The following is a 19,221-nucleotide window of genomic DNA, read 5'->3' as shown; positions in this document are numbered from 1 at the left end:
GCCAGACACTTAGCCACTAGGCCACCAGGGCCCCAAAATAGATATATAGAGAGATTTATATCAAGGAAATGGCTCATGTGGTTGTACAGGCTGGGAAGTCCCAAGTCTGTGGGTCAGTCTGGAGGGTTCTCCTGACTCCTGACTATCTGCAGGGGCTGGCGAACCCAAGATTGGCAGGTCAGGTGGCAGGCCCCTGGCTCACAGGCTGTGGAGACGAACGAATCCCAAGATTAGCAGGCAAGACAGAAGGTAAGCTGCTGGCTCAAATCCCAAGAACAGGAGGTCAGAAGAATAGGAGCCAGCTGCAGGATCCAGAGCAAGCAAAAGCCCATGAGCCTTGCCAGAAAGTTCGCCTATGTTGGATGCAGGCCATATTCCCAAGGAAAATCCCTTTCAACTGATTGGCTACTCACAGCAGATCCCATCATGGAGGTGATCACATTATATCAGATCTCATCATGGAAGTGGTCACATCGTTATACAACTGCCAAACTACATCATAACTGCTAAACCACTGAGAATCATGGGCCAGCCAAGTTGACACACAATGTAAACAATCACAACCTGTTTTCTCTAGGGTTACTTTTGGTTCTTCTTTTGCAAGCTATTAAGTTCCTTCAAATGTACGGGAATTCTTGGTTGTCTGATCCCATTTGTAAATGAGTGTCCAGGGCAGCATTATCAAAATGTGGTCAGCGGACTCATAGAGGTTCCTGAGACTCTTTTGGGGGTCCACAAAGTCAAAACAATGTAATAGGAATACTAAAAGGCTTTTCTTTCAGGGGTGCCAGTAGTTTTCCAAGGGTTACATGATGTATATCACCTCATATGCATGAGAAAGCTGGACAGTGAATCCGAAGCATTGATGCCTTTGAGTTATGGCGTTGGCAAAGAATAATAACTATACCATGGACTGCTGGAAGAATGAACCAATCTCTCTTGGAATAAGTACAGCCAGAATGCTCCTTAAAAGCAAGAATGGAAAGACTTCATCTGACGTACTTTGGACATGATATCAGGAGGGACCAGTCCCTGGAGAAGGACATCATGCTTGGTAAATTAATGGGTCAGTAAAGAAGAGGAAGATCCGCAGAGAGATGAATTGATACAGTGGCTGCAACAATGGGCTGAAGCATAACAACAAATGTGAGGATTGCACAGGACCGGGCAGTGTTTCATTCTGTTGTACATGGGGTCACTATGAATCAGAACTGAAATGATGGCACCTAACAACAATATGATGTGTGATATCACAACAGATTGAAAGCAGAGCAGATATGAAAATCTAGCTGTCTGTTAAGCCAGACATTGGAAAGATCTTCAAAAATGTAAAAACAGTGTCACTCTTCTTCTTACTAAACTATTTTGGGGAAAATATAGCTATTTTTATCATATATTGTTATTTGTGTTAACATGTGTCTTAGTTATCTAGTGCTGCTATAACAGAAATACCACAAGTGGTGGCTTTAACAAAGAGAAATTTATTCTTTCACAGCCTACTAGGCTAGAAGTCCGAATTCATGGTGTCTTCTCCAGGGGATGCTTTCTCTCTCGCTGTTGGCTCTGCAGGAAGGTCCTTGTCATCAATCTTCCTCTGGTCAAGGAGCTTCTCAGCACAGGAACCTCTGGTCCAAAGGACATGCTTTGCTTCTGGCATTGCCTTCTTGGTAGTATGAGGTCCCCCTGTCGTCTCTCTGCTTGCTTTTCTTTTATTTATTTGTTTATTTTTAAGGATTTCATTTTTTAAAAAAAACATTTTATTGTGCTTTTGGTGAAAGTACACAGGAAATTAGGCTCTCATTTAACAATTTCTATACATATTGTTCAGTGATATTGGTTACATTCTTTACAATATATCAGCATTCTCATTATTTCCATTTTGGTTGTTCTGTTTCCATTAATCTAGCTTCACTGTGCCCTCTTGCCTTCTCATTTTTGGTCTAGAGTAAATGTTAACCATTTGGTTTCACCTAGACAATTATTTTGAGAAGCACAGTACTTATGGGTGATATTATTTATTTTATGAGCCAATCTGTCATTTGGCTAAAAGGTTATCTCTGGTTGTGGTTTGAGTTCCAAGTTTAAAGAGTATCACTGAGCGATAGTCTCAGGGATTCATCTAGTCTCTACTGGTCAGTAAATCTGGCCTTTTTTTAGAAATTTGAGTTTTGTTCTACATTTTTCTCACATTCTATTCAGGACCATCTGTAGAGTCCCTGGTCTGAAGAGTCAGTAATGTTAGCTGGGCACCATTTACTTCTGGTCTCAAGGTAGGAGATATTGTTTGTATAAGACTATTCATTCTGTAGACTAGCTTCTCCTTTGAATCTTTGGTTTCCTTCTATCTCTTTACTTCCAGGCAAGTAGAGACCAATAGTTGTATCTTAGATGACTGTTCACAAGCTTTTAAGACTCCAGGCTCTACTTGCCAGACTAGGATGTAGAACATTGTCTTTACAGACTGTCTTATGCTAATTGACTGAGTTGCCCCACTAGACTGTGGTCCTAAGCCCTTAAACCCAGTAGACCAATCCTGTGGGGTGTTTGGTTGTTTACGAAGTATCCATAACCGTGCCCCCTAAGTGCTTTGTTTTATATTTGAAAATATATGCCACACACGTAAACATATATATGCCTACAGTTCTTCCTATATGCCTTTCTGTACATATTTATGCACACTTACGTATCTATATACCCAAACACATATTTTTTAGTTGTTATTTCTGTTGCAAAACTGTAATCCTTCAATGAAAAATTTTTTTTTACAAATTTCCACATAAATTGTTCACTGACATTAGTTACATTGTCACAATTTGTCAGTATTCTTTTTTTTGAAATTTTTATTGTGCTTTAAGTGAAAGTTTATGGATCAAGTCAGTCTCTCATACAAAAATTTATACACACCTTGCTATATACTCCTAATTGCTTTCCCCCAATGAGACAGCACACTCCTTCCCTCCACTCTCTCTTTGTGTGTCCATTCTGCCAGCTTCTGATCACCTCCTCCCTCCCATCTCCCCTCCAGACAGGAGAAGCCAACATAGTCTCATGTGTCTACTTGATCCAGGAAGCTCACTCTTTACCAGTATCATTTTCTACCCCATTGTCCAGTCCAATCCCTGTCTGAAGAGCTGGCTTTGGGAATGGTTCCAGTCCTGGGCTAACAGAAGGTCTGCGGACCATGACCACTAGACACCTTCTAGTCTCAGTCAGACCACTAAGTCTGGTCTTTTTATGAGAATTTGGGGTCTGCATCCCACTGCTCTCCTGCTCCCTCAGGGGTTCTCTGTCGTGTTCCCTGTCAGAGCAGTCATTGGTTGTAGCTGGGCACCATCTAGTTTTTGTGATATCAGGCTGATGTAGTCTCTGGTTTGTGTGGCCCTTTCTGTCTCTTGGGCTCATAATCGCCTTGTGTCTTTGGTGTTCTTCATTCTCCTTTGCTCCAGGTGTGTTGAGACCAATTGATGCATCTTAGATGGGTCCTTGCTAGTGTTTAAGACCCCAGACACCACTCTCCAAAGTGGGATGCAGAATGTTTTCTTAATAGATTTTATTATGCCAATTGACTTAGATGTCCCCTGAAACTGTGGTCCCCAAGCCACCACCCCTGCTATGCTGGCCTTCGAAGTGTTTATTCAGGAGACTTCTTTGCTTTTGGTTTAGTCCAGTTGTGCTGACCTCCCCTGTATTGTGTGTTGTCTTTCTCTTCACCTAAAATAGTTCTTATCTACTAACTAATTAGTGAAAACCCCTCTCCCTCCCTCCCTCCCTCCCTCCCTCCCTCCCCCCTCTCTTAACCATCAAAGAATATTTTCTTCTCTGTTTAAACTATTTCTCGAATTCTTATAATAGTGGTCTTATACAATATTTGTCCTTTTGCGGCTGACTAATTTCGCTCAGCATAACGCCTTGGAGATTCCCCCATGTTATGAAACGTTTCACGGATTCATCATTGTTCTTCATCGATGTGTAGTATTCCATTGTGTGAATATACCATAATTTATTTATCCATTCATCCGTTGATGGGCACCTTGGTTGCTTCCATCTTTTTGCTATTGTAAACAGTGCTGCAATGAACATGGGTGTGCATGTATCTGTTCGTGTAAAGACTCTTATTTCTCTAGGATATATTCCAAGGAATGGGATTGCTGGATCATATGGTAGATTTATTTCTAACTTTTTAAGGAAGCGCCAAATCAGCTTCCAAAGTGGTTGTACCATTTTACATTCCCACCAGCAGTGTTCACGTCTCTCCACAGCCTCTCCAGTATTTATTATTTTGTGTTTTCTGGATTAATGCCAGCCTTGTTGGAGTGAGATGGAATCTCATTGTAGTTTTAATTTGCATTTCTCTAATGGCTAATGATCCTGAGCATTTCCTCATATACCTGTTAGCAGCCTGAATGTCTTCTTTAGTGAAGTGTCTGTTCATATCTTTTGCCCATTTTTTAATTGGGTTATTTGTCTTTTTGTATTTGAGGTTTTGCAGTATCATGTAGATTTTAGTGATCAGGTGCTGATCGGAAATGTCATAGCCAAAAACTTTTTCCCAGTCTATAGGTAAAGTTTTCACTCTTATGGTGAAGTCTTTGGATGAGTATAGGTGTTACCAATTATCTAGTTTCTCTTCTGCATTGTTAGTAATGTTTTGTATACTGTTTATGCCATGTATTAAGGCTCCTAGTGTTGTCCCTATTTTTTCTTCCATGATCTTTATCGTTTTAGATTTTATATTTATGTCTTTGATCCATTTTTAGTTAGTTTTTGTGCATGGTGTGAGGTATGGGTCTTGTTGCATTTTTTTTGCTGATGGATGTTCAGTTTTGCCAGCAGCATTTGTTAAAAAGACTGTCTTTTCCCCATTTAACTGACCTTGGGTCTTTGTCAAATGTCAGCTGCTCATATGTGGCTGAATTTATGTCTGGATTCTCAATTCTGTTCCATTGGTCTGTGTATCTGTTGTTGTACCAGTACCAGGCTGTTTTGACTGATATAATAGGTTCTAAAATCAGGTAGAGAGAGGCCTCCCAGTTTGTTCTTCTTTTTCAGTAATGCTTTACTTATCCGAGGCCTCTTTTCCTTCTATATGAAGTTGGTGATTTGTTTCTCCATCTCATTAAAAAATGTAGTTGGAATTTGCATTGGAATTGCATCGTATCTATAGATGGCTTTTGGTAGAATAGACATTTTTACATGTTAAGTCTCCCTATCCATGAGCAAGGTATGTTTTTCCACTTATGTAGGTGTCTTTTGGTTTCTTGCAGTAGTGTCTTGTAGCTTTCTTTGTATAGGTCTTTTACATCTCTGGTAAGATTTATTCCTAAGTATTTTATCTTCCTGGGGGCTACTGTAAATAGTATTGATTTGGTGATTTCCTGTTAGATGTTCTTTTTGTTGGTGTAGAGGATCCAACTGCTTTTTTTATGTCTATCTTGTATCCTGATACTCTGCTGAATTCTTCTATTAGTTTCAGTAGTTTTCTTGAGGATTCTTTAGGGTTTTCTGTGTATAAGATCATGTCATCTGCAAATAGAGATACTTTTACTTCTTCCTTACCAGTCTGGATGCCCTTTATTTCTTTATCTAGCCTAATTGCTCTGACTAGGACCTCCAGCACAATGTTGACTAAGAGTGGTGATAAAGGGCATCCTTGTCTGGTTCCCGATCTCAAGGCGAATGCTTTCAGACTGTCTCCATTTAGGATAATGTTGGCTGTTGGCTTTGTATAAATGCCCTTTAATATGCTGAGGAATTTGCCTTCTATTCCCATTTTGCTGAGTTTTTATCATGAATGGGTGTTGAACTTTGTCAAACACCTTTTCTGCATCAGTTGATAAAATCATGTGATTCTTGTCTTTTGTTTTACTTATATGATAGATTACATTAATTGTTTTTCTAATGTTGAACCATCTCTGCATACCTGGTATGAATCCCACTTGGTCATGGTGAATAATTTTTTTGGTATGTTGTTGAATTCTATTGGCTAGAATTTTGTTGAGGATTTTTGCATCTAAGTTCGTGAGGGATATAGGTGTGTGATTTTCTTTTTTTGTGTTGTCTTTACCTGGTTTTGGTATCAGGGCTATGCTGGCTTCATAGAATGAGTTTGGGAATATTCTATCCTTTTCTATACTCTGAAATACCTTGAGTAGTAGTGGTGTTAACTCTTCTCTGAAAGTTTGGTAGAACTCTGCAGTGAAGCCTTCCGGGCCAGGGCTTTTTTTTTGTTGGGACTTTTTTTTTTTTTTACTACCTTTTCAATCTCTTCTTTTGTTATGGGTCTATTTAATTGTTCTACCTATGTGTTAGTTTAAGTAGGTAGTGTGTTTCTAGGAATCCATCCATTTCATCTAAGATTTCAAATTTGTTACGGTGTAATTTTTCGTAGTAATCTGATATGTTTCTTTTAATTTCAGTTGGGTCTGTTGTAATATCGCCCATCTCATTTCTTTTTCGGGTTGTTTGCTTCTTCTCCTGTTTTTCTTTTGTCAGTTCGGCCAGTGGTTTATCAATTTTGTTAGTTTTTTCCAAGAACCAGCTTTTGGTCTTGTTAATTCTTTCACTTGTTTTTTGTTTTCTATTTCATTTAATTCTGCTCTGATTTTTATTAGTTGCTTTCTTCTGGTGCCTGAGGGATTCTTTTGTTGTTCTCTTTCTATTTGTTCAAGTTGTAGGGAGAATTCTTTGATTTTGGCCCTTTCTTCTTTTTGTATGTGTGCATTTATTGATATAAACTGACCTTTGAGCACTGCTTTCACTGTGTCCCAAAGGTTCTGATAGGAAGTGTTTTCATTCTCATTGGATTCTATGAATTTCTTTATTCCATCCTTAGTGTCTTCTATAATCCAGTCCTTTTTGAGCAGGGCGTTGTTCAGTTTCCAAGTGTTTGATTCCTTTTCCCTGCTTTTCCTGTTATTGATTTCTACTTTTATGGCCTTTTAGTCAGAGAAGATGCTTTGTAATATTTCAAAGTTTTGGATTCTGCTAAGGCTTGCTTTATGACCTAATATGTGGTATATTCTAGAGAATGTTCCACGTGCACTAGAAAAGAAAGTGTACTTGGCTGCTTTTGGGTGGAGTGCTCTGTATATGTTTATAAGTTCATGTTGGTTGATTGTGGCATTTAGATCTTTATTGAGATTTGTCAAGATTCTTTATTGAGCTTCTTTCTGGAAGTCCTGTCCTTTACTGAGCTTCTTTCTGGATGTCCTGTCCTTTTTTGAGCTTCTTTCTGGATGTCTTTATTGAGCTTCTTTCTGGATGTCCTGTCCTTCACCGAAAGTGGTGTGTTAAAATCTCCTACTATGATTGTGGAACTGTCTATCTCATTTTTCAATGCTGTTAGAGTTTGTTTTATGTATCTTGCAGCCCTGTCACTGGGTACATAAATATTTAATATGGTTATATCCTCCTGGCCTATTGTCCCCTTCATCATTATATAGTGTCATTTCTTATCCTTTGTGGTGGATTTAACTTTAAAGTCTATTTTGTCAGAAATTAATATTGCCACTCCTGTTCCTTTTTGATTGCTGTTTGCTTGATATATTTTTTTCCACCCTATGAGTTTACTTTGTTTGTGTCTCTGAGTCTAAGGTGTGTCTCTTGTAGGCAGCATATAGATGGATCATGTTTTTTTTTTAATCCATTCTGCCGCTCTCTGTGTCTTTATTGGTGCATTTAGTCCATTTACATTCAGCGTAATTATGGATTGGTATGAGTTTAGTGGTGTCATTTTTATGTCTTTTTTTGTTTGTTGTTGACAGTTTCTTTTTCCCACTTAGTCTTTTGTGCTGAGTAGTTTATAGATTGTCTATTCCTCTTATTCTTGTTGTTGATTTTGTTTCTGCCAAGTCTCTGTTTTTTTCTTGTGTTTTATTTTGATGAGTAGGATAGTTAGTGTCTTTTGTGGTTACCTTAATATTTACCCCTATTTTTCTAAGTTTAAACCTAACTTTTATTTCTTTGTATCGCCTTGTCTTCCTCTCCATTTAAAAGATCTATGACTACATTTCTTAGTCCCTCTTTATTGTTTTAATGTTGTCTTCTTTTACATAATAACATTTCCCTGTTTTGAGCGTTTTTTTGTTTTTTTTTTTTAATCTTGATTCATTTTTGTGATTTCCCTGTCTTGGGTGGCCTGTGATTGCTCTGTCCCAGTGTTCTAGTCTTGGGTTGTTACCTGATATTATTAATTTTCTCACCAAAGAACTCCCTTTAGTGTTTCTTGTAGTTTTGGTTTGGTTTTTACAAATTCTGTATACTTTCTGCTTTCTGGAAATGTCCTAATTTCACCTTTGTATTTGAGAGAAAGTTTTACTGGATATATGATTCTTGGCAGGCAATTTTTTTACTTCAGTGCTTTATATAAGTCATCCCACTGCCTTCTTGCCTGCATGGTTTCTGCCAAGTAGTCTGAGCTTACTGTTTTTGACTCTCTTTTGTAGGTGACTTTTTGTTTATCCCTAGCTTCTCTTAAAATTCTTTCTTTACCTTTGGTTTTGGCAAGTTTGAGTATAATATGCCTTGGCGACTTTCTTTTAAAATCTACCTTATGTGGAGTTTGATGAGCATCTTGGGTAGATATCTTCTCATCTTTCACTATATCAGGGAAGTTTTCTGCCAAGAAATCTTCAACAATTCTCTCTCTATTTTCTGTTATCCCTCCCTGTTCTGGTACTCCAGTCAGTCATAGGTTATTTCTCTTGATAGAGTCCCACATGATTCTTAGTGTTTCTTCATTTTATCTGATTTTTCTTCAGATATATTGGTGCCAAGTGCTTTATCTTCAAGCTCACTAATTCTGCCTTCCACTTGCTCAATTCTGCTCTTCTGACTTTCTATTGAGTTGTCTAATTCTGTAATTTTATTGTTAATCTTCTGAATTTCTGATTGCTGTCTCTCTATGGATTTTTGCAGCTTATTAAATTTTTCATTATGTTCTTGAATAACATTTTTAATTTCTTCAATTGTTTTATATTTGCGTTCCTTGGCTTGTTCTGCACATTGCCTGAGCTCCTCCTTCCTGATGTCTTGAAGGGTTCTGTATATTAATCTGTGGTATTCTGCATCTGGTAATTCCAGGAAGGTGCTTTCTTCTAGATGATCCCTTGATTCTTTGTTTTGAGAGCTTCTTGAAGGGATCATGGTCTGTTTCTTTATGTGATTTGATATTGACTGTTGCCTCCGAGCCATCTATAAGTTGTATTTGTTTATTTTATGTTTGTTTACTGATCCTAGCTTCTTGCTTTGTTTTGTTTTGATATGCCCAAATGCGTTGCTTGAATGAGCTAGCTTGATTATTTTCGCCTTTGAGGCTCTGACGTCCTGTCACCGGATGGTTAGAGCTGGTATCAGGTATGTCAGTCTAGGATTCCATTCACTTTTCTTGTATGGATTCAGCTCAAGTGTCCAGGTAGCTGGTCATCAAGTGTGTGATACAGGCTTTGTTATACAATCTTAGAGGGGCAGGGGTGATTGGTATAGGCACTGGTATCTGATTGCAGGAGGGGGCCATGCTCTGAACAAGGCAGGGGCCTGAGGATCATTCCCCAAGTGACTCTGAGGAAAGCACATCCTTCTTCCCTAGAGTGTACAAGTGGGCGGGTTCTGCGGACGGACCATTTGCACCCAGTGCTTTTGGGTGTAAGGACTGGGAGGTACCAGTTATCCTTGGACCCCTTTTGTGGGTGGCTGGGTGGCCTGACTGGAGCCACCAGTCATTAATCCCTTGATGTGGGTAGGTGAGGACACTGTTTAATAGGCAAAGTGGTGTCAGTCATCAAACACCCACCTCTCCACTGCACAGCTGAAACAGTTGCAGTCTGCCAAGAAGGGCCTGTTCTTATGAAATAGGCCCACACGGGTCCATGCAGAGAGGAAAGGTATTCAAAGTCCATGGACCATTTATGCCTGGACGGAAGCCACTTTTGTCCAGAGCCCCCCAGGTTAGTGGAGCTGGCAAATTATCTTTCCCCCCGATTGCATATTTATTCCCTCTCTAAGGCCAGGAGAATGGCTCCAGGTGCTCAACAGGATCTATCTCAGGCCCAGGGAAATCAACAGCCTCTGAAGCCAGCTTGGGGGCTGGGTGTGCAGTAAAATATATACAAGTATTTAGCTTTTGCCAAGAGCATTGTTCTTCTCAGGATCTGGAGGTGTGCGTAGGCTGTGTGGCTGGTCATTTCTCCCTGAGGAAACTGCGGCCAAATGCTACCATCAGCCTGCTGCAGCCACTCCCAGGAATGGTGCCAGAAGGATCCTGGCGATTCAGGTCCGGCAACTCCTCTCCACTTCTGAATCATCTCTCCCTTCCCCTGGTGCTTAGTCCGTTTTCTAACTTTGCCTTTGATGTTCAGGTCTCCTAGCTTGTCATAAATGTAATCATTTCACTTGTTTTTTCAGGTCTTTGTTGTAAGAGGGACCACAGAAACCATCTGGCTATTCCACCATCTTGGCCCCGTCTCCTCACTTTTCTTTTATATCTCAAAAGAGATTGGCTTAAGACACTATTTAATCTTGTAGATCTTATCAGTACAACTGCCGCTAATCCATTTTATTACATCATAATGATTGGATTTACAACACATAGGAAAATCACATCAGATGACAAAATGGCAGACAATCATACAATACTGAGAATCATGACCTAATCAAGTTGATATATATTTTTGGGGGACATGATTCAATCCATGACAACATGTAATGGGCTTATTGTTATTTTTAAATAAATAAATGTTTAGTTTTTTTTTCTCCATTTTAACTTCTATCACAGTAAATATCGATACGTTTAACCCATATAAATATTTTGACAACAGCATGAGGTCCTGACTGCACATGTTTGGGAACTGCTGATCTTGACTGGTCATTCTTCAGCACAAGCAAGCCTTCTTTCTTGGGGGGACTCTCCACGCCCAGTGACAGTAGCCCTGTACCACTGGGAACGTGGGGGTCATGGAGACGTGGCAAGGATGTGCAAGGGGCAGGCTGCCTCTGTGAGGCCTCTGATCTGGGGTACTCCTTGGCTCACTTTGGCTGGCAGTTGCCTAGGCAGGGTCATGTTTTGCTCTCTGGGGCCAACGTTACCCCTGGAGGCTTCTCTTGCAGCTCTGTGTCTTCCTTCTCAAAGCTACATGCTGGCTTTATCATGGGAATAAATGAGCCCCACCTCAGCTGCTTGGGCAGCCTTGAAGTGGTTACCCATGACCCACTTTTTCTTTGCCCTCCCCCATTTCCAGACTTGGGGTTTATTAAGGTGGTCTCTCACCTGTATAGCATTGTGGTCCCTCAGCTCTGCTTCCAGAAATACTCCAGTGTTCTGATCTACTGGTGGCCTTTTTCCTGGCTCTCCAAGACTTCTAAGTGTTTGTGTTTATATATATATATTTTTTATCTCAGGAGATTTATGGAGGGAGGAGAAGTACCTGGATGTGTTTAATCAGGCATCTTGAACCTGATGTCAAAAATTATCGATTGAATGAATAAATAAGTGGATGAGTGACTAAGCCAGGGGTCTAGCAGTGGATCGTAATGGAAGGGTTAACCCATTGCTGTCAAGTGGATTCCGACTCATGGAAATCCCATGTGTTACAGAACAGGTCGTCAGACCTTTCTTCTGCAGCACCACTGGGTGGATTTGAACTGCCAGCCTTTAGATTAGTAGCCAAGAGCAAACCATTTGCATCACCCTGGGAACCTAAGGGCAGGACCCAAAGGAAAGGACCGGTATTTGTATGCCTTCCCTTCCTGCAGGCCAGGCTGTTGTGAGGGCGGCATGGTGGGCAGATGGGGACGAGCTGGCTGGCTGTGAAGACTCACCTGTGTGAGAACGCCTGCAGTCAGGCGTGGTCAGGGTGGCACTGTCTGCTTGTCATCTAGCAGCTCAGCGATCAGTGGAAACCCTAGAAGAGGGTCTGGGGGGCCCACAGAGAGAGTTGTAGCAGCTGCCACCTTCCTTTGGGATTAATTTACATGATGGGGTTTAAGCCACAGGGGCTGGAACAAAGGAAAAGAATGACGCTCAGACTGCTTCCCAGATCCCGACTCTTTGGGAAAAACATGGCTCCCATCTCCTGGGCACCTGCCCAAGTGTGAAGTGGAGGTGCTAGGAAGCATCCCAGGAGACAGGAGGGGAGGCACATCAAGGACAGGTTATGGAGGATGCGGGGGGTGGGGGGGAAGGCGAGGTGTCTGGGAACTCTACTTCTCCCCTTACTTTGAGGGCTCTAGGGAGCACTGCCTTCCTTCTGCTTTGGGGGGTCTGGGGAGCAGCGCCCTTCCTCCTGCTTTGAGGGCTTTGGGGAGCAGTGCCTTCCTTCTGCTTTGGGGGGTCTGGGGAGCACCGCCTCCCTCCCTGCTTTGGGGGGTCTGGGGAGAACCGCCTCCCTCCCTGCTTTGGGGGTCTCTGGAGAGCAGTGCCCTTCCTCCTGCTTTGGGGGGTCTGGGGACTACCACCTCCCTCCCTGCTTTGGGAGGGCTAGGGAGCAGCGCCCTTCCTTCTGCTCTGGGGAGTCTGAGGAGCAGCCCTTCCCCCTGCTTTGGGCATGACTGGTTGATAACACTGAGTTGGTCTTGGTGGCCTACTCATGAAAGGCCGACAGAACCCTTCAAAGAAGTTATTCTGCCAACTGCAGGAGACCTGGGGTGGCTTTGGGGGAGCGAATGAAAGGAAGGAAGCTTGGGTTGGCCACGCTGTTATTTACTAGAAAATGCCCCCCTCCTGGAAAGAGTGCTGACTGTGTGCCTTGGCCCACACACAAAACCGGAGCAGCCCTCCACAGCTGCTCTCTGGAAAGTCTGACCACACCCTCCGGATATGGGAACAGCTTTCTTCTCTATTTCAAATGACCCTGGTTTTCCTTTTATAGATGCAAATGTTTGTTTGGTCTGACTGTGAAATACTTCCCATGCAGCTGAAATAATTGAAGGCAACCTTGTATGAAGCGCCCACTCCCTGACCTTGTAAAATGGAACTCTCTGCTGGAGCCGCGGAGTGAATCAGCAGGACACCTGAGGGCCGCACCACTCCCCACCCCTCTACGTCCACCCCACCTCCCCCCCGCCCCCCCGCCCCCCCGCCCTCGGCCGTGTGAACAGGCTGGTCACTCTGCACCAGGACACAGCGAATTGCAGAAAGCGTGGCAGTGGCAAGGGAACCAACATTTGTCAGAGATATCACCGTCTGAGGGGGCGAGGGAACGTGGGGCGCATACATTTCAGGGTTCGAAACGTGCAATTTGACCTTCTACCCCAAATCCTGGGGCACACAACATGCAGAAATCTCTCACAGAGGGCTGTTGTGAGGACCAAATTAGTAAGATGCCTAGAAAACATGATTCCTGATGAGCAAAGTGTGTGTCCATGCGTACGCACGCCACGCACGCGTGTGTGTGTTTGTGTGAGAGAGAGAGAGAGAGACTTGGCTGGGGAGTGGTCCGCTTGACACCTTCCAGCAACACCTCCTGAGCGGGGCTCTCAGATATGAGGAGTCAGGTGGGCCCAGGCGACACTCTTCTCAGGGTCAGGGCTACCACAGCATTATCTCATTTTACAGATGGGAAAACTGAGTGTCAGAGTTGTGAAGTCATTTGCCCTGGGGGTGAGAAGTCAGAGTTGGAGCCTGAGCCCCGGAAGTTGCAGAGCCTGGACAGGGGAGGCCTCCTTTCCTACTAGCCCTCCCCTCTGCTGCTGTCCTGAGTACGTTCTTGTCCCTAAAGTGTGGTGAGCCCAGTGCTGGATGCTGCAGGTACACTGAGCTGCGCGTTCACTCAGGTTTACAGCTGGCTGTCCGTCTGACGTGCTGGGCCTCAGTGTCAGCAGTTGTTATGGATTGAATTCAGTACCCCCCCCAAAATATGTGCTGTAAATCTTAACCCCTGTACCTGTGATTATAACCCCATTTGGAATGGGTTTTCTTAGTTACGTTAATGAGACAGTGTTAGTGTCGGGTGTGTCTAAAATCAACCTCTTGAGATATGAAAGAGACTAAACAAGAAAGTGAGCAAGTGGAGATGGGGGAAGAGAGATGCCAAGACACATGAAGATCGCCCAGCAGAGAAGCTCAGAGAGTCGAGGACCTTCCTCTGGAGCTGACAGATAGAGAAGGGCTTCCCCTAAGGGTGGCACCAATGAATTTGCCCTTCTAGCCTCCTAGTAGGGAGAAAATAAATTTGTTTCTTAAAGCCAAAGCCCCGGTGGCATAGTGGTTAAGTGCTATAGCTGCTAACCAAAGGGTCGGCAGTTCAAATCCGCCAGGCGCTCCTTGGAAACTCTATGGGGCAGTTCTACTCTGTCCTATAGGGTCTCTATGAGTAGGAATTGACTTGATGGCACTGGTTTTTTTTTTTTTTTTTTCTTAAAGCCACCCACTTGTGGTATTTCTGTGATACCAGCGCTAGATAACTAAGACAGCAGTCAATTTGTGTGCGTTTCTGTTACGGAAGCAGTGCATAGCCAAGACAGCAGGAAGTTTGAGGATGTTTCTATGACAGCAGGACTAGATACGTGAGGGAGCAGTAGATTTGTGGGTATTTCTGTGGTAGCAGCACTAGGTAGCAGTGAATCTGGGGGTATTTCTATGATAACTAGGTAACTGAGACAGCTGTAGGTTTGCAGCTATTTCTGAGATGGCAGCATAGATAACCCAGACAAGAGTAGATTTGCAGGTGCTTCTGTCACAGCAACGCTAAGGAGCTGAGACTGCAGGAGACCGATTAGCGGGTATTTCTGTGATAGCAGCACTGGGTAACTAAGACAGCAGTAGATATGTGGATAATTCATTACCGCAGTGTTAAATAGCTGAAACACTGGTAGATTTGAGGGTGTTTTTGTTATAGCAGCACTATGTAACTGAGACAGCTGTAGATTTCTGGATATTTCTGTGATAGCAGCACTGGGTAACTGAGACAACTGTAGAAGTGCAGGCATGGCTGTCACAGCAGCACTGGATAACTGAGACCGCAATGGATTTGCGGGTATTCCTAACACGCCTGCAGTAGATAGCTACTTCAGCAGTACATTTGTGGGAAGTGCTATTACGGCTGCACGGGGTAGCTGAGATAATGATAGATTTGAAGGTATTTCTGTGATGGCAGCAGTAGACAGTTGGGACAGCAGTAGGTTTGAGGATAATTCTATTACAGCAGCTTTAGAGAGCTGAGACAGCTCTAGATTTGGGGGTATTTCTGTTACAGCAGCACCATGTAACTGACGCAGCTGTAGAGTTCCTGATGTTTCTGTGAAGGCAGCCCTGGATAACTGAGACAGCAGTGGATTTGCAGTTATTTCTGTGATGGTAACATTAGATAGTTGAGACGATAGTGGCTTTGTGGGTATATCTGTTACAACACCATTAGATAACAGAGCCCACAGTAGGTTTGGGGGTATTGCTGTTATAACGGCGGTGAATAACTGAGACAGCTATAGTTTTGCAGGTATTGCTGTTGCAGCAACACTAGGTAACTGAGACAGCAGTAGATTGATGGATCTTTCTGTTATAGCAGCACTAGGTAACTGAGATGACAGTATAATGTGGGTATTTCTGTTACGGCAGCACTAGATGGATTTGGAGCCCTCGTGGCTCAGTGGTTGAGAACTATGGCTGCCAACCAAAAGGTTGGCCATTTGAATCCACCAGACACTCCTTGGAAACCCTATAGGGCAGTTCTACTTTGTCCTGTAGGGTTGCTATGAGTCCGAATCAACTCGACGGCAGTGGGTTTTTTTGATTTAGGTACCTGAGACAGCAGTTGATTTGTGGCCATTTCTCTGACTGCAGCAATAGGTACCTGAGACAGTGGCATATTTGTGGGGAAACCTGGACTTTTGTCCTTGGGTTCTTTGCACCTGCTACTCTCTTAGGCTGGTCCGTGTTCCCTCCCTGGGTCCTGGCTTATGCCTATGCTTCACCTGTCTCCATGCAAGCATTGTTTCTCCAGACTGAGCTAGGCCCCTGCTTGTGCCTGTTCTTCCAGGAGTCTCTGCCCCCCACAGGACAGCATCCCACCCGCAGCACGTACTAGGGTTCAGCTGCCTGAATGTGATTGGAAAGAATCGGGGAAGGAACACTGAGTCCTCAAGGACAGTCTGGAAGAAGTGAGGCAAGAAAGGCCAGGAGGTGTGCAGACATGTGCAGACAGCGGGAGCAGGGGTAGGAGTTAGTGACCCCCCTGCCAGCCTCCTACTTCTCACCATGACCTGGCTGAGTCAGCCCCTGCTCTGGGATAGGCATGCTTGTGGTAATGGGAAGACGGGGTGGGGGTTGTTTAGAGGACAGTTCTGCTGTGGAGCAGACTGGCCTGATGACTGTGTGGATGCGAAGCTCTTGCCCAGACGCACCCAGGTGGTGATTTTCCTATCTTGGTCAATGCTGCTTTATGGAAACATGTTGGTGCACCCAATCAGACCCTAAGGCACCTTCTCTCTGGGTCTGCCTGGACTGTCATTCCACCAGAGGTGGTCAAGTGATCATCCACAGCGCAGGGCCACCAGGCATAGGTAGAGATTTAGAAAGTGGTGAAAGTGGTAAAAGTGTCTCTCACCCAGTGGGAAAAGATGGACAGTTAATACATAGCATTGGGACAAGTGGCTAGGCAACTAGAAAAAAGTAAAATTGGACACTTACCTCCTATTTTCACAAAATAAATTCCAGAGGGGTCCAGATAAAACAAAGATTTAGTTGTAAAAAAATGAGAAAAGAAAAAAGAGAGAAAGGAAAAAAAAAGAAAGAAAGCCACAAAAATACTAGAAGAAAATGATGGGAAAAAATGTTATAATCTTGGAGGGGGTCAAACTTTTTAATTATGTTACAAATCCTTGAGGCCATAAACTACATAATTTATTTATTCCACCAGAAAAGAGCCAAATATTTCTGCATGGCAGAAAATGTCACCATTAAAGTAAGAAGACAAATCATAAACTGAGAAAAAAAATATGTGCAAGTTATATCACAGGCAAAGGTGTGCTACAAATCAATAAGAAAAATCCAGCAACTGGATTGGACAATGGGCAATGGATAGAAAGAGTTTGCAGGAAAAGTAAAAGCAGATGGCATCTAAACATTTGAAAACGGGGCTTAAATTTCTCTTACACAAGGGAAGTGCGAACTAAAACTTCAATGAAATATGACTTTCCACCTATCTGATTGGCAGAATTCCAAATCTTTGATAACCACTGTGTGTTGAGTGAGTGGGAAAATAAACCCTCACCCATGGCGTGGCTGCAGGGACAGTTAGGAAACAGCTGGGCCCCATGTAGCCAAATATAAAACACAGGTGCTCTTTGACCCAGCAACCCTGCTCGTAGGACTTCACCTTACGGGTTTCCTCACCCACGTGTGCAATGGCCTTTATCACAGGGGCTCATTGCAGCATTGTTTGTGATCATGAGAGAATGGAAACAACTTAAATACATCTAATAGTGTTATTAATTAAATAAACCACCACCTGTCTGTCAGTTTGGAATACTGTGGTGGCTTGAGTGTTGCTATGATGCTGGAAGCTATACCACTTGTATTTCACATGCCAGCAGGGTCATCCCTAGTGGACAGGTTTCAGTGGAGTTTCCAATTAAGAGTAGGAAGAAAAGCCTGTTGACTTACTTCTGAAAATTAGCCAATAAAAACCGTATGGATAACTACAGAATATTGTCCCATATAGTGCTGGAAGATGAACTCCCTTGGTTGAAAGGCACTCAAAATACCAGTGGCCACAACAGTGGACTTGAGCATACCAATGATGGAGAAGATGATGCAGGATCAGGTAATCTTTTGTTCTTTTGTACTTGGGGTCACCATGAGTAGGAGCCAACTCGATAGCAACTCACAACAACAAATGGTACAACCTCAGATGAAATTACCTTGCACTCATTAAAAAGAATAAGGTATATTTGTGTCTATGATAGGAGCCCTGGTGGTGCAGTGGTTAAACACTTGGCTGCTAACCAAAAGGTCAATGGTTTGAACCCACCAGCAGCTCCATTGAAGAAAAGACCTGGCCAGCTGCTCCTATAAGGATTACAGCCTTTGAAACCCTATGGGACAGTTATACTATGTGCTATAGCATTGATATGAGTTAGAATAGACTTGATGGCACACAACAACTTGTCTATGATGTGGAGCAATCCTCAAAGTGTATTGCTTCATGTAAAAGATGGAGCCAGATAGTGTGAGTATAGAACACTCTGATTTATGTGAGTTTCCTTGTGTGTGTGTGTGTGTGTGTGGAGGTATAGAACTTTCCTGCAAGGGCACAAAAACCATGGAAACTGACACTGTGGGAGTCTCCCGGGGAGGGGCCTGGGAGGTGCAGTGGTGGTGGGAGACTTGGTATTCATGGTCTCCTCCTTCATTGTGTTTGAAAGCTGCCCCCTAAGTATGAAGTGCATCTTCTGTTGTTAAAACAGATGAAAGCCGGGCTTTTGTGTTTTCCTCTGGATCTTGCCCGGAGCTGGCCCTGTTCCTCAGATGGAGTCGCCTCCTCATGCCCTGGGAAGCCAGAATGCTGGGCACCCATGCACCATCAGGAGGGACAGCCTAGGCAGGGTTTGACCCTGCAGGACCAACAGACATATTTATGACCGACTTATGTCCTTATCTGTCACTAACCACAAGCACTTACCTGGCACTTCGGTGGTGCCCCTAGGCGGGTCCCCAAATCCCACCCAGAAGCTGGAGCAGCATGGGATAACTTTGTGGGCAGAGGCCAGCGGGCTGGTGCAGTGCACTGGTTGCTCTACTCATGGAACCATTAGTCCCGCGGCAGACGCACAGCCCCAACCTTGGCTGTCCACTTCAGAGGCAGAGCGAGAGGCACCCATTCCACCCACTTCTGTGCAGGGTTCTTACCCACGGCCACCTCTGAACAGGATCCCCAAGAGGGCATCCATCCACGGGGTGTAGCAGGTGGACCTACTGTGTATTTGCAGCTCTCCTGGCCCAAGGCAGGGTCTGGCCAGCCCTAGGCCCTCCCTCCCTTAGAGTCCCACCTCCCATTTCTTCATCCTGCTGCACCTCCCCCCCCCCATTTCCATGATACTTTTCCCTTAGAAGCAGAAGGGTGGTGTAACTAACATGCTTTCCTTCCACCTGTTATACATTAACAAGTGAAAACCAGTTGCCCTAGAGCTGACTCTGACTCACAGCGACCCCTTGTGTGTTAGAGTAGAAGTGTGCTCCATAGGGTTTCTGGTGGCTAATCTTCCAGAAGCACATCACTGAGGTGCCTCTGG

At 43.6% G+C, this 19,221-nt stretch overlaps 1 long non-coding RNA gene across 3 annotated transcripts in view; it reads left to right on the top strand.

Annotated features, from left to right (window-relative positions):
• Positions 1-19,221, top strand: part of LOC111747854 (uncharacterized) — a 94,476-nt gene that overhangs the window by 9,341 nt on the left and 65,914 nt on the right. For all 3 annotated transcript variants that reach the window (XR_010323743.1, XR_010323744.1, XR_002783802.2), the window contains exon 4: positions 17,652-17,753. This is a non-coding gene — a long non-coding RNA (uncharacterized LOC111747854). The remainder of the gene's footprint in view (positions 1-17,651; positions 17,754-19,221) is intronic.

Source organism: Loxodonta africana, chromosome 13 (assembly GCF_030014295.1).
Source record: "Loxodonta africana isolate mLoxAfr1 chromosome 13, mLoxAfr1.hap2, whole genome shotgun sequence".
Classification (NCBI taxonomy): Eukaryota; Metazoa; Chordata; class Mammalia; order Proboscidea; family Elephantidae; genus Loxodonta; species Loxodonta africana.
The sequence above is the reverse complement of the archived record's forward strand: the minus strand, read 5'-3'. Positions and strand labels throughout refer to the sequence as shown.